Source organism: Furipterus horrens, unplaced genomic scaffold, assembly GCF_987537825.1.
Source record: "Furipterus horrens unplaced genomic scaffold, mFurHor1.1.pri manual_scaffold_2, whole genome shotgun sequence".
In the NCBI taxonomy this organism is placed as follows: domain Eukaryota; kingdom Metazoa; phylum Chordata; class Mammalia; order Chiroptera; family Furipteridae; genus Furipterus; species Furipterus horrens.
Genome location: NW_028327172.1, coordinates 151,879,017 through 151,892,451, shown reverse-complemented (window position 1 = coordinate 151,892,451; position 13,435 = coordinate 151,879,017). Strand labels below are relative to the sequence as shown.

At 35.7% G+C, this 13,435-nt stretch overlaps 1 protein-coding gene across 7 annotated transcripts in view; it reads left to right on the top strand.

Moving 5' to 3' along the window:
• The window catches only part of ABI1 (abl interactor 1), a 107,745-nt gene that overhangs the window by 870 nt on the left and 93,440 nt on the right, over positions 1-13,435 (top strand). The gene's annotated exons all lie outside the window — the stretch shown is intronic.

The window sequence follows — 13,435 nt, the reverse complement described above, 5'->3', positions numbered from 1 at the left end:
AATCTGAAAATTCCTTTAATTGAAGGTTTGTTATATCTGCCTGCCCGTCCGTTTTCAAGTCGGGTTTTTTCCCATCTCATCGTTTTCACTTCCGCGCCACCATAATGCACGTCTAGAAGTTGTTAGGGCTGTCGTTATTATAAAACGCAAATGATTCTTAACTACTTTTAAAAATGTCTTAAATAGTTTCTTACCCCAAGTTCTGGAACTGTTGGCTTCATAAGTAACTTAAAATATAATGGTGTAATCGCCGGTTGCTTATTTTCTGAAGGTTTCTCTCTTTTCCAGTTAAGCAGATGTATAGAATTTGACTCCAAGTTGATTACTGAACACATGTAGTCTTAGGACCATAAGTAAAATATGGTATTGTAGATTTATTAGAAAGTTTTTTTGACCTTAACTATGGCAGATAATTGTTTCTATTTTAATGATTGAAAGTGAACTGTGGTGTGGTGGTTGGGTTTGTAGATCTTTGCGTAAACCAGCAGTTTTCAGAAGCCAAAAAAGTAGCAGAGTCCTTTGTATCAATATAATGGCACCAAAAATTTGCTTGTTATTGGTAAGGCATGACGAAAACATGTTTTGAAAGATTAGTGTTATTGCAATTCAGAACTAAAGTATTTATAGAAAGCTTCCCATGTGATTATCATTTTTAAGAACCAATAGTTTCTGTGTTAGCAAATGTTTTTCCTCCTTATTTTTAGAAGGCGAGTCTGTTTTCAGAATATTTTGAATATTTCTCAATTTCCATATTAGTAACATTGTATCGACAGTAGCATTACTAGGAATTTATCTCATAAAATTTTTCAAGCTTTTACATTAGGAATTTTACTGATAAACTTGTTGAATGCCTGCCATGTCTACTGTATTTCTTATTTTTGCAAACTTAATATTTAGCCTTTTAAAAATATTCTAAAATCTAGTAGAAATGTGGATGTGGTTTTTAAATGAAAAAGTGATTTTGTAGTTTATTGATATTACAAATATACAAGTTTTATTCAAGCAACATGAAAAGCCTTAAAATTGAGGTGAATTTCAATTTGCTGAAGGTTTTAAGGATTTTGAAAATCAAAGAGAGAGTGCAGGAAGTTAAATCACCCCCTTTCCAGAAGTCATTTCTTTATAGAAAACAGTAGCTAAATACTTCACAAAGGGTGGCTTCTTGTTGTTTTTTGTATGTTGGGAAATCTGACAAATATATGGTGTGGCAACTACTAAGTATTGGCAAATGCAAACATGTTTTAACCTGTCTGGTGACTCTCTTTTTCAGGTAGTTGTCTGCTGTAAAGCTTTTTTTTTTTTTTTTTTTCTGTTTCCCTGATCCCTTTCTCTTTTCCTTCCTGCTACCATCATGTAACTTTGAAGCACTTTTAGACTTACTGGTAATATCTCTAATTAAGTCATGATATTTCTCATGTAGTCTCTTACTTTATTAAACATGTTAGTACCATTAGTACCACGATGCCAAGAGTCAATGTCAGTAGCTCCTTTTTTTCTTTTTTTCTTTTTGGTGCTGGTCCTAAACTACACCAGTGAGGCATTCTGATCTTAGTGGGGTAAAAAGATGTTTATCTTAGTAGCCTTTATTTTTATTTATTGATTATAGAAAGAGAGGAAGGGAGAAACAGAGAAAGAGAAACATCAATTTGTTGTTCTACTTATTTATGTATTCATTGGTTGATTCTTTTATGTGTTCTGACCGGAGATCAAACCCACAACCCTGATGTATGGGGACAAAGCTCTAACCAGCTGAGCTACTCACCCAGTTTTCTTAGTAGCCTTTAAACTTTTGGACTACGTGATGCGCTAGGTACCTCCTGAGGTTCAGACAGGCTTAGGAGATGATGAAGACTTTGTGGAAGTTGATGTGATAACTGACTTTGTGATATGTTGTCCTGCTAACTTTGGTGCTGTGAATAGGGAACCAATAGTGCTAGAAGTACCTATTTGGATGTCTTTTGAGAGCTTTCTGTATCCCTTCTATGACCCTTATTGGGTTATAATCAACACCTTACATAAATATGTCCCCTTTCAGGGAAAGTATATGGTTACTTGTGTTTTGAGAATTTTTTATACCCATGGTGAGTTAAGTTACTGCATGGGTGATTTTTATCCTTAGACTTCAGTTTTCATTTTGTTTGTTTCCCTACAGTTTGGAAGTACAGTCCATTTAGGCTAAGGTGTTTAGGTGATGTGTTCTTTTGACTGTAGTGCAGCTGAGTCTTGGAGTACTTCATCAGCTCTTTGGATCCTTTTGACTTTAATTATTCAATTGTATTATTAGCCCTGGCTGGATGGTTCAGTTGGTTGAGGCATGGTCCCATACACCAAAAGGTTCCTGGGTCTATTCCTGGTTAGGTTCGATCCCCAGTTGGGGCACATGTAGGAGGCAGCCAATTGATGTTTCTCTCCCTCCCCTTTTCTTTCTAAAATCAATCCTTGGATGAGGATTAATAAAAATTAAATTATATTATTAGTAGCAAAATTCTCCAAAAAATATACCTTCTTAAATATCAGAGGATTTTTGAAATTATTACAGGGAAATCATTTAATATAGAAGGTGATTTTTTTCTTTTTTTGTATAGAAAAATCATTGCTTTTTTCCGTCTTTTGGTTGATATGACCAGTTTGAACTTTTTAAAAGTAATTTATGTCAAGGACTGTCACTACTTGAACATACTTATTCATGTAGCCAGTTCTCTTTGCTCTGTTTTAGGGTCCACACTGCCTTTATAATGGGAACTATTTTGGGGTGTAGGAAGTGAGCTAAGTTAAAAGGAGTAGAGACTGCTTAAGAAAGGATTCTGAGCATGCAAATTGGTAGGTTGGGTAAGGACAGAAAAGTCTTCCATACTGCTAAAGTTTTTAATTTAATTTAAAAATTTGGCCTGGCATTCCCCCAATAGGAGCTTTATTTAGGTTAACAAGTATGTTCTTGTTATAAAGTATAAAGGGGATCTCATCAGAGAGCTACTTAGTTTATTTAGCTTATTTTCTTCCTCCTGTGAGGCTAGCTTACGCTCATTTCCTCATTATGCACATTTGATCTTGGAGGGCAGGTAATTTTTTTGCAGGAGCACTTTAGGATAGGTAAAAGCTAACATTTCTGGTACTGTACGATTTATGCCAATTTATAAATGAAGTCAATTATTATAATACCCTATTTAACATGAGCAATTTAAGGTTCAGAGACATTAAATACCCCTAAGGTTCCATATCTCATGAGAGATAATGCCTGGAATCAGATTCAGATTCTATCATTCTATATTCTTTTATTTAATGAATACTGAATAGGGTGCTTACTATAGGTTAGGGGATAAAAAAAAGATGGTACAAAGAGGGTAATAAGGATGTGAAAAGGGTGATACACAGTAATTGCTTCTATTTATTGAGTGCATACTTTGTTACGGTCTCTGCTGGTTGATTTGTATTAGTTTTACTCCTTACAAAAACTTTCCATGATAGACAATGTTCTCTTCTAGATCAGGAAGTTAGGATTCAAAAAAGTTACATGAGTTTTGTTTGATCATATAGTTAGTAGTCGGCAGTCAGGACTTATGCCCAACTCAGACAGGCTCCACAGGTTCCATGGTTGTGCTCTTTTCATGTCACACTGTCTGTAGCTGTGAACGAGTCTAGAACTCATTCTAGTTTAGAAATATCATGGAATAAATAAACTTTCGTTGGGCATATCTGGGAACCTAACGACTCTTTCACCATTGTTTTTTCTGAGTTCCAAGCTGCAAATAAAAGAACTAGTATGTTTGTTGTTTGGGGATGGTAGCTTTGGCACTTGAAGTGTTGAATTATAGGAGTTGTAGGCTAGTTTTTCACTGAACTAAGTGGATCCTTTTCCTGTCTTTGCATCATTGCCTGTTTTTTATTTCCCTATTCTGACAGCTTTGCAATTGATAAGAAAACTTGTAATAGAATAGTAGATGTTAACAAAATGTTTTGAAACATTTTGATTTTTACAGAAACTAGATTTTGGTAGATAGTCAAAATGATTGAGGAGATTAGGACAGATTGGAAATGGTAGAATTGTTACACTTGCACTTTGAAGTGAATAAAACAGTAAAGCAGTGGCTAGCAAAATTAGAGATATAGGTTGGGAGATCTAATGAGTTAAACAAGTTTTTAGTAATGTACAGCATGGTGATTATAGTTAAGGATTCTGTATTGTATATTTAAAAGTTGCTAAGAGAGTAGATATTAAAGGTTCTCTTACAAGAAAAAATTGTGACTGCTGTGATGGATGTTAACTAGACTTGTTTCGATCATTTTGCAATATACATATCAAATCATTATGTTGTATACCTGAAATACCTGAGATATAGTATGTCAGTACAAAAACTAAACAAGACAGGTTTTAGATACTTTTATAGAAATCCTCAGGTACTTGCTAGATTGACCTGTAGTCACAACCTGCTTATTAATGCTGTTCTCAAGCAGGCAGGATCTGACCTTGAATATTAGGTCTTATAAAAATCTACTCATAAGGATGGAATATTATATCAGTTGTTACCAATATGCTCAAGAATACTAAATATTCCTTGGGGCTGTATGTCATTTGAAGTTTGTATTAAAACTAATTAAAAGAGAGTTTGTATTAAAACTTTTTCTTTTGTAACTTAAATACTTCTAAGAGTTTTACATGTGGTACTTTGACCTAGTCCTAGTATGTTTGTATCTTTTGGAGAGGTTCTTTTTTAGAAAATTGTTGAAATAATTTTGTAGAGTGAGGACACTTTTCTAATTCCTCTTGTGTGCTTCTACTTTGTCCAGTTGGTTCTGACATCTGAAGAATGCTAATACTTCTTGCAGTGGAAAAGAGATATTTTGACAATTGGTCATTTAGAATAGCCTGTTTATCTTGGGTGAAATTATGTTATAGGAATTAGATACTTGTGAGTTAACAGAGAAGAATACATTAGCTAGAAAGGAAGAGTGCTAATGTTGGGAGAAGAGGTTGAATCAAACATTAGCAGATTATGTAGATGTAATTCTATGAAAATAGTGTTGGTATGAAAAGTAATAATAATTAAATGCTAATTTGGGGATATGTAAAAGTTTGAATTGGGAGGAGCTGTGTATTTTTCTAATGTCTTTTTGTGTTGATTATAATTTATATTGATGTTTGCCCTCACCAGTGTGACTCAGTTGGTTGAGCATCCACCCATACAGTGAAGAAAGATCACAGTTTGATTTCCTGTCAGGGCACATGCCCAGGTTGAGGTGAATGCAAGAGGTGACCAATTGATGTTTCTCTCCCTTTCTTTCTCCCTCCCTTCCCCTCTCTCTAAAAAAGATAATAATAAATATAAAAATTAAAATAAGGGATTTTTAAAGAAGCATAGCATTGAGAAGAAGAGACATTTGCAAAATGGCAATAATTAGATTTTGTTTTTAAATATATGGGTGTTGTTTTTTTTTCCCTCTTTAGTTTTTTAACCCTCACCTGAGGACATGCCTATTGATTTTAGAGAGGGGGGAAGGGAGGGAGAGAGAGAGGGAGAGAACCATTGATGCCCTGACCCACCGGGGACTGAACCCCCAACCTAGGTATATGCCCTGACTAGGAATCGAACTGGCGACCTTTCAGTTTACAGGACAACGCTCCAACCAACTGAGCCATACCTGCCAGTGGATTTAAAAGAAATAGCTGACCCGACGTTTAAATATTAACCTCGGAGTGTGAAATTTCCCCAAAAGTGCCAGCGTTTCTCCCAGTGACTCTTTTTTCGATGGCTATAAATGTAAATAACAATGGAATAATTTGTATTTTATGTTTTCTCTTCTTTTGTACCTCAGGTTATATATTGATATAACTTTTTCTCATATTGATCCAAATTTCGAAATATGCATGGCACTCAAAAGGTTAAAAATTAACTGCTTAGAAAGGAGACTTGATGTTTTTTGTATTACCACCTTGTGTCAACCTAATTAACTAAAATTAACCTTGACTCTGCTTTCTTCATTTACAAAATGAAATTTCTCAGAAATAGTTGGTGAACTAATGTTTGTGAAGAAAATCTGAAAGGAAAATAAAACATACTAAGGAAAATAATGTGCATTAGTTATCAAGTAGATTTTAATTTTGAATGCATCTGTGCTTAGCATGTTCAGCAGATTTTCGTGGAATTGTGATTTATGTTGACTAAAGGATATTGGTAGGACCATCTCAAGTGCAGCTGAAATATAAGGAAACTAAATTTAAGTCTTTTTTTTTTGGTTCGTATTCCTCTCACCTTTATTATTTTTTATTTTTAAGTATATTTTATTGATTTTGTTGTTACAGTAGTCCCAATTTCTTTTCCCTTTGCTCCCCTCTGCCCAGTACCTCCTTTCCTTCCAGTAATCCCACCCTCCTTAGTTCATTTCCATGGGTCATGCATATAAGTTCTTTGGCTTTGCCCTTTCCAATATTATTCTTAACTTCACCTTGTCTATTTTGTACCAACCAATTATGCTTCTTAGTCCCTGCATCATTTCCCCATTTCTCCCCCTTTCGCCTCCCAGTTGATAACCCTCCAAATGATCCCCATACTTAACGATTCTGTGCCTGTTCTGGTTGTTTGCTTAGTTTGTTTTTGTTTTTATTTTTTTAGATTTAGTTGTTGAAAGTTGTGAGTTTCTTGTCATTTTAATGTTCATAGTGTTGATCTTCTTTTTCTTAAATAAGTCCCTTCAACATTTCATATAATAATGGCTTGATGATGATGAACTCCTTTAGCTTTACCTTGTCTGGGAAGCACTTCATCTGCCTTTCCAACCTAAATGATAGCTTTGCTGGATAGAGTAGTCTTGGTTGTAGGTCCTTGTTTTTCATCACATTGAATACTTCTTGCCAGTCTCTTCTTGCCTGCAGAGTTTCTTTTGAGAAATCAGCTGATAGTCTTATTGGGACCCCTATGTGCATAATTCTCTTCTTCTCTCTTGCTGCTTTTAAGATTCTCTCCTGATTCTTAATTTTTGACATTTTGATTGTAATGTGTCTTGGTGTGGTTCTGCCTGGGTCCAGTTTTTTTGGAACTCTCTGTGCTTCCTGGACCTGTAAGTCTATTTCCTTCCCCAAGTTAGGGAACTTCTGCTTCATTATTTTTTCACATAATTTTTCAATTCCTAGTTGTTGTTCTTCAACTTCTGGCAACCCTATGATTTGAATGTTGGCCCGCTTATAGCTAGCTGTCCCATAGGTTTCTGAGCCTCTCCTCGTTTTCCTCACTTTTCATTTCCTCTTTCTGCACTGGTTGACTGTTTGTTCCTTCCCTATGTTCCGATTCGTTGATTTGATCCCTGGTTTTCTTTCCCTCACCACTAGTTTCATTTGTGTTTTCATTCATTTCAGCAGGACTAGCCTTCATTCCTTCCCCATCTTGTTTAAGATCTTCTGTCAGGTCTGTAAGCATTCATATAACCAATGCTCTGAACTGTGCTTTTGGAAGATTTCCTATCTATTGAGCTGTTAGATTAGATATTTGCTGGCTAGTCAGCTGCGTCACTGGGATCTCTATCATGCTCTGTGCCATCCTGATGGTTTTGTGTTTATCTCTGCTTCCTGGACAGGGCTGTCATACTTCCTGTGCTATAGGCGGCGGAGTCCCGTGCACTCATCACAACCGGACAACCCTTCTCACCACGCTGTGGCGTTCTGTGTGAGGTTGGAGGTCCGAGATGGATTCCTGCTGTTCACTCTCTGCTGGGAGACCGGGAGCCTCCTCCTTCGTACCCTTCCCCTACGGGCCTCACAGTCCAAGGCAGTGGGGGTCTGTCTTCCTAGGTGTTTGAATTGTAAGCTGATGAGTTTTGTCTGTAGCTGGGTGTGCCCCCAGGCGTTTCTCGCCTCCCCTTAAATACGGGTGTCTGTGCTTACCATTGTCCTGCCGCTGTCGCCAGCACAGCTTGACCTCCCTGCCCTGGCTGCGCCCCTCCTCCCCGTCTTGACGAGCACCACTTCTTTATAACTTCATATGCTGGACTTCCATGTAGCTTTATTTTCTGGAACTCCTGGTTATTTCTGGTTTTGCGTTAGTTATATTTCTTCTTAGTTGTGGAGGTATACAGAGCGTTTCACTCTAGGCTTCCATGTTGGCAGGAAATCTTAAGTCTTATTTTTTTTAATGATGAGCATAATAATTGATAACTCATCATAGAAAATTTCAAGCATATTCTGAAATGTAGAGAATAATATTATGAACCCCATGTTTATCACTCAGCTTTAACAATTATTTACTTGTAGCCAGTCTCCTTTCACCTATATTTCTCTCCTATCTCCCTACCATTATTTTAAAGCTCATCTTTGAAATACTATTGCACCCATAAATATTTTAGTACATATCTCTAAAAGATGAAGGGTTATTAAATCCATTGCATAACTTCTATATGTGGGGAAAAAGATAATGAATATTATTATAATTGTGGCCAAAAAGAGTAGAAAGCTTTAAAACAGTTAACATATTTTTATTTTTATTTTTATTTATTGATAGAGAAACAGAGAAAGACATAAAGAAAGAGAAAGGGAAACATGGACGTTTGTTCCACTGTGTTTATGCATTCATTGATTGCTTCTTATATGTGCCCTGACCCAGGATTGAACCTACATCCTTTGCATATCGGGGTGATGCTCTGACCAACTGAGCTACTTGGCCCGGGCTAAACAGTTAATATATTTTTAATTTACAGTTAATATTGTTAGTGATTCATGCCACAGGTTGATTAGGATATAGCTGTATTATTTGCTTTATAGTGAAGTTTTACAAATTGAGTACATTCATGTATTATAAAACCAACCATTTTAGAGCATAGAGTTCAATATTATTTAGTATAGTCATAGTGTTGTGTGACCACAACCTTGGTCTAGTTCCAAAACATTTATATCACTCGAAAAAAAAAAGAAAAACTCCCTGTGCATTAAGCAGTTTGTTTCCATCTCTATCACCTGACATCCACTAATTTGCTTTCTGTCTCTTATGAATTTATCTGTTCTATATATTTTATGTAAATGGAATCAGACTATGTGGCCTTTTTCTCTGGCTTCTTTAACTTATAGTAGGCATATTCTACTGTATGTATATACCACATTTTATTTATCGATCTATTGATGGACAGGTGGGTTGTTTCTACCTTTTTAGCTATTGTGAATAGTACTGCTATGAATATTCATGTACAGTGTTTGAGTGCCTATTTTCAGTTCTTTTGCATATGTACAGCTAGGAGTGGTTCATAATGATATTTTGTTGTGATGTATATAATTATCTGTCACAGTACTGCAGTGTAATGAGGGAATTCCAGACATAGACATAGACTCAATTTCCTTGTGAATTGATAGAAATTAAGGCTTGGAGCTTAATTTTTTACTTTATAAGCTTACTTTTTCCCCTGATTACCAGAGTGATATAAAATATGGTAATTGAATAAATTTTAAATCTTTTAGAAGCATATATAGCTTAGACAGTGCAAGTTTCGTATAATTTCACTACTACCTACAGCTTTTTAAAAAATTATTTTTATTTTTATTTTTGGTGTAAAAGGAAAGGGGGTTTATTTAACAGTTTTACAGACTCAGAATAACAGCAGGTCTCTACCGTTATGTCCCACTCCATTTAAAATACCCAAAACACTTAGTACTGCCTCCCTCTGCCAAACCAGGCCAGTTTCAGAATATGCCTGTCAGAGGTACCAAATTTCAGAAAAGTAGAAGTCCATGGCTCAGTATTCCCAGTCATAGTTCAGCATTTCAGGCATCTCCCACTAATCCAATCTTGTTTAGGCAGGTCCCTGCCATTCCAGCCTCATCAGCTGTGCCTCCATGTTCTCCAGGCAGGTTTCCCAGTGGGTCTCCTCTTTCTTACTCCAGATGTCATGGCAGATTCTCTCCAAACCACGTGGCTTCCCCCTTATACCCCAGATGTCCTAGCTGACTCCTGTCTACCCGCTTTCAGAACACGTGGCTTCTCTCCACATCCTCAAGGCTCTTCCTAATTTTAAAATGTGGCCTCTCTTCCTACCTACAGCCTTTAAAGAATGTGTCTAAACTTTATGCTGTGTAGTTGGTAAACTCATATTGTTTATACTAAGCCAGTAATATTTCAATCATAGTGTATTTTATTTATTTTATTTTTAAAGATATTATTTACTTATTTTTAGAGGGGAGAAGGGAGGGAGAAAGAGAGGGACAGAAACATTGATGTGAGAGAGAACCATTGATTGGTTGCCTCTTGTATGCTCCAGACTGGGGACTGAACCTGCAACCCAGATGTGTGTCCTGACTGGGAACTGAACCTCAGATCTTTCGCTTTGCTGGATGATGCCCAACCAACTGAGCCACAATGGTTAGGACAGTCAGTGTATTTTAAAAACTAAAACAAATAAACAAATATACACCCGAACAGTTGAATGACTATATCTAATAATCAAATCAACTGTGAATTGTATTCTTATTCAGAGTTTAAATGAAACATAGTATACAAGATGTGGAGTTGCATATCGCAACTGCTTTTAATTGTAAAATTTTATCATTTCCTTGAAACTTGAAGGGAACAAAATACTATGTTAATGAAAAAGTTTATTATTGAAAAACTTCAACTTCCTTTTAAGTTACTAATTTCTTGAATGTTTTATTTATTAAAAAATTTTTTTAAGAGCAGGATTATTTTATTTATTTTAAAAAATATTTATTTTTAGAGAGGGGAAAGGAGGGGGAAGAGAAGGAGAGAAACATCCATTTGTGTTTGCCTGTTGCATGCCCCCAATTTGGGACCTGGCCTGTAACCCAGGCATGTGCCCTGACTGGGAATTGAACAAGCAACCATTTGGTTCACAGGCTGGCGTTCAATCCACTGAGCTATGCCAGCCAGGGCAAATTTTTTTCTTTTTTATCAAATTTATTGGCGTAACACTGGTTAACAATATTATACAGATTTCAGGTGCATAATTCTACAACACAGCATCTGTACACTGTATTGTTTGTTCACCACCCTGAGTCAATTCTCTGTCCATCACCATCCTGAATGTTTTGTATTTAATTTCTATTAGGTATTCCTGCATACTGTGATAAAATTGCATTTGGTAAATTTTTCATTTTGTGGAAAGGCATGTATGGTACTTTTTGAGAAACCTTTCTGTTTGAGCTATGGGAATTAATACCTTCCACTTAAACAACTGACATATAGATAATACGTCATATGGACAAAGATACTTCTTAGTTCAAATGTTGGCAGTCTAATACATATAATAACAAATTCTTATTTTAAGAAGGTGTTGTAGTGAAAAGGGTTCATCAGTGCCATTTAAAAATTATTCAAAGTGGGCCCTCAACATAGTTCAGCAAGCCCACTATATTTTTCATACCACTTTATTCTTCCGCTCACCATAAACAATTTTAAAATTTCTCTTCCCTCTTAAAATTTCTTTTCTTTCATATATCCACCCGGTAACAGCTCTTTTTCCTATATTGCTTAGTTTTGTGAAAACTATTGCCATACCTTCCTCCATCCTTCACTTTGCATTTGCTCTTTAAGCTGTTCTATTTTGTCTCATCTCTGCTGTTCCACTGAAATTATGCTCAGTAACTTTCATACTGCAAAATTCATTGAACACTTTAGTCTCATCTTGCTTGTCTTCTCAGTATCATTTCACATAATTGACCATTCCCCCCTTTTTTGAAAAGCTAATCAGTCCCTTAGCTTCTGTGATGACATTCTCTCCTACTTCTCCTGTTACTCTCTGGTCCTGTGTTCTCCTTCACCTTAAGTATTGAAGTGGCTTTGCTGAGCTCCTTTCTACAAATACCACCTCAGACTGTTATTTGTTCCCAAACAAGTGATTTTTCTTCCACTGAAGTTGAGATCCATACATCTAATTGCCTGTTTAATACCTTTGCTTGTTTTGAATCACAGGTGCCGCAGACTTAGGATGCTAGAAACTGAACTTCACCTTTCCCCGGCCTTTTACTACTACTACCCACTGACTCCCTTCATAGAAATCTCGCTATCGTTCTTGACTCCTCCATTGTTTCTCCCAGCCATCCCCCACACCCCAAACTCCCAACCACTAGTTAATCTGTAACAGGTCCTGTTGATTCTTTTTCTGAAATATCTTTTAATTTGTCTATTCCATCTGTACTATACCACCCCAATAGAAACTTTAAGAATTGCTATAGCTTTTGTCTTTCTATCACCACACATTTCCTTCTGATCACTCCTCCAGTATTACACTGGCTTCATTGCTATTTTCAAAATAGAAATCTGATCATGTCACTCCCTTGCTTAAAAAGCATTCATTGAATTCCCATAAATACACAGTCTCACGATGAGAACTGGGAGGCCCTATATAATATAGTTCCTGTTTTTCTAGTAGGGCCTTATAGGCCTTTAAGGCCTTGACGAAAGTTTATGTTTTATTCTGAGTGTGGTTATGGTTAGAGTACTTGATTTACTTTTTTAAAGAATCCTTCAGGCTACTGAGTAGGAAATGTAGGGAAGGCAAGAATAAAATCAGCCAGTAGGGAGGGTACTGTTGTAGTTCGGATAGGAATTGACAATTGCTATATGTTAGTAGTGGAGTTGAGAAATTGAGGAGAAAGGTTGGATATTTTGGAAGTGGGGTATTGGGAAAAGAAGAATCTAAGGATAACTCCTAGTTCACAATTTTTTAAAAGTACGTCAGTAGATGGTAGCACATGGGTGGGAGGATATCAAGAGTACTGTTGTTATATCCAATGAAAATTTTGTGTTTGATTCCAGATGTGCTGTAAGTAAAAACTGAAAAGTAAATTTACAAGGCTTGGTATGAAAAAATATATAAAATATCTCATTGATAATTGTTTGTATTAATTACATTTGAAATAATATTTTGGCTATATTAGGTTAAATAAAATATTATTAGAGTTAAAAAAAGAAAAAGAGTACTGTTGCTTACATGTTAAGTAGGCGATACCGATTAGACAACCAAATAGGTCAGATAGTCATTCTGGAGTTTAGGGAAGAGTCAAAGTTGGAGATCAACATTTAGGAGTCATCACAGAATAGATCAGCACTGTCTAATAGAAATATGTGATCAACATATGTAATTTAAAATTTTTCTAATAGTCACATTAAAAAAGTATGAAGATGCAGGTTAAAATTAATTTTAATAACTATTTAAACCACTGCATTCAAAATTTAATGATTTCAGTAAGTAATCAGCATAAATAGTTTATTAATGAGATATTTTACATTTCTTTTTTCTGCCAACTCTTTGGACTCTGATGTGTATTTTATACTTACAGTACATCTCAGCTGGGACATGGATATTGAAAAACCGGGAGGATTAATGGATGGAAAGTTCTTTTATATCAAAGGATAGTGGGAATTGAGGTAGTAGAGTAAGTCAACTACAGAGATAGATAGAATGTGGGATTTTTGAAATCTAGATTTTTGAAAATGGTGTAATTGCT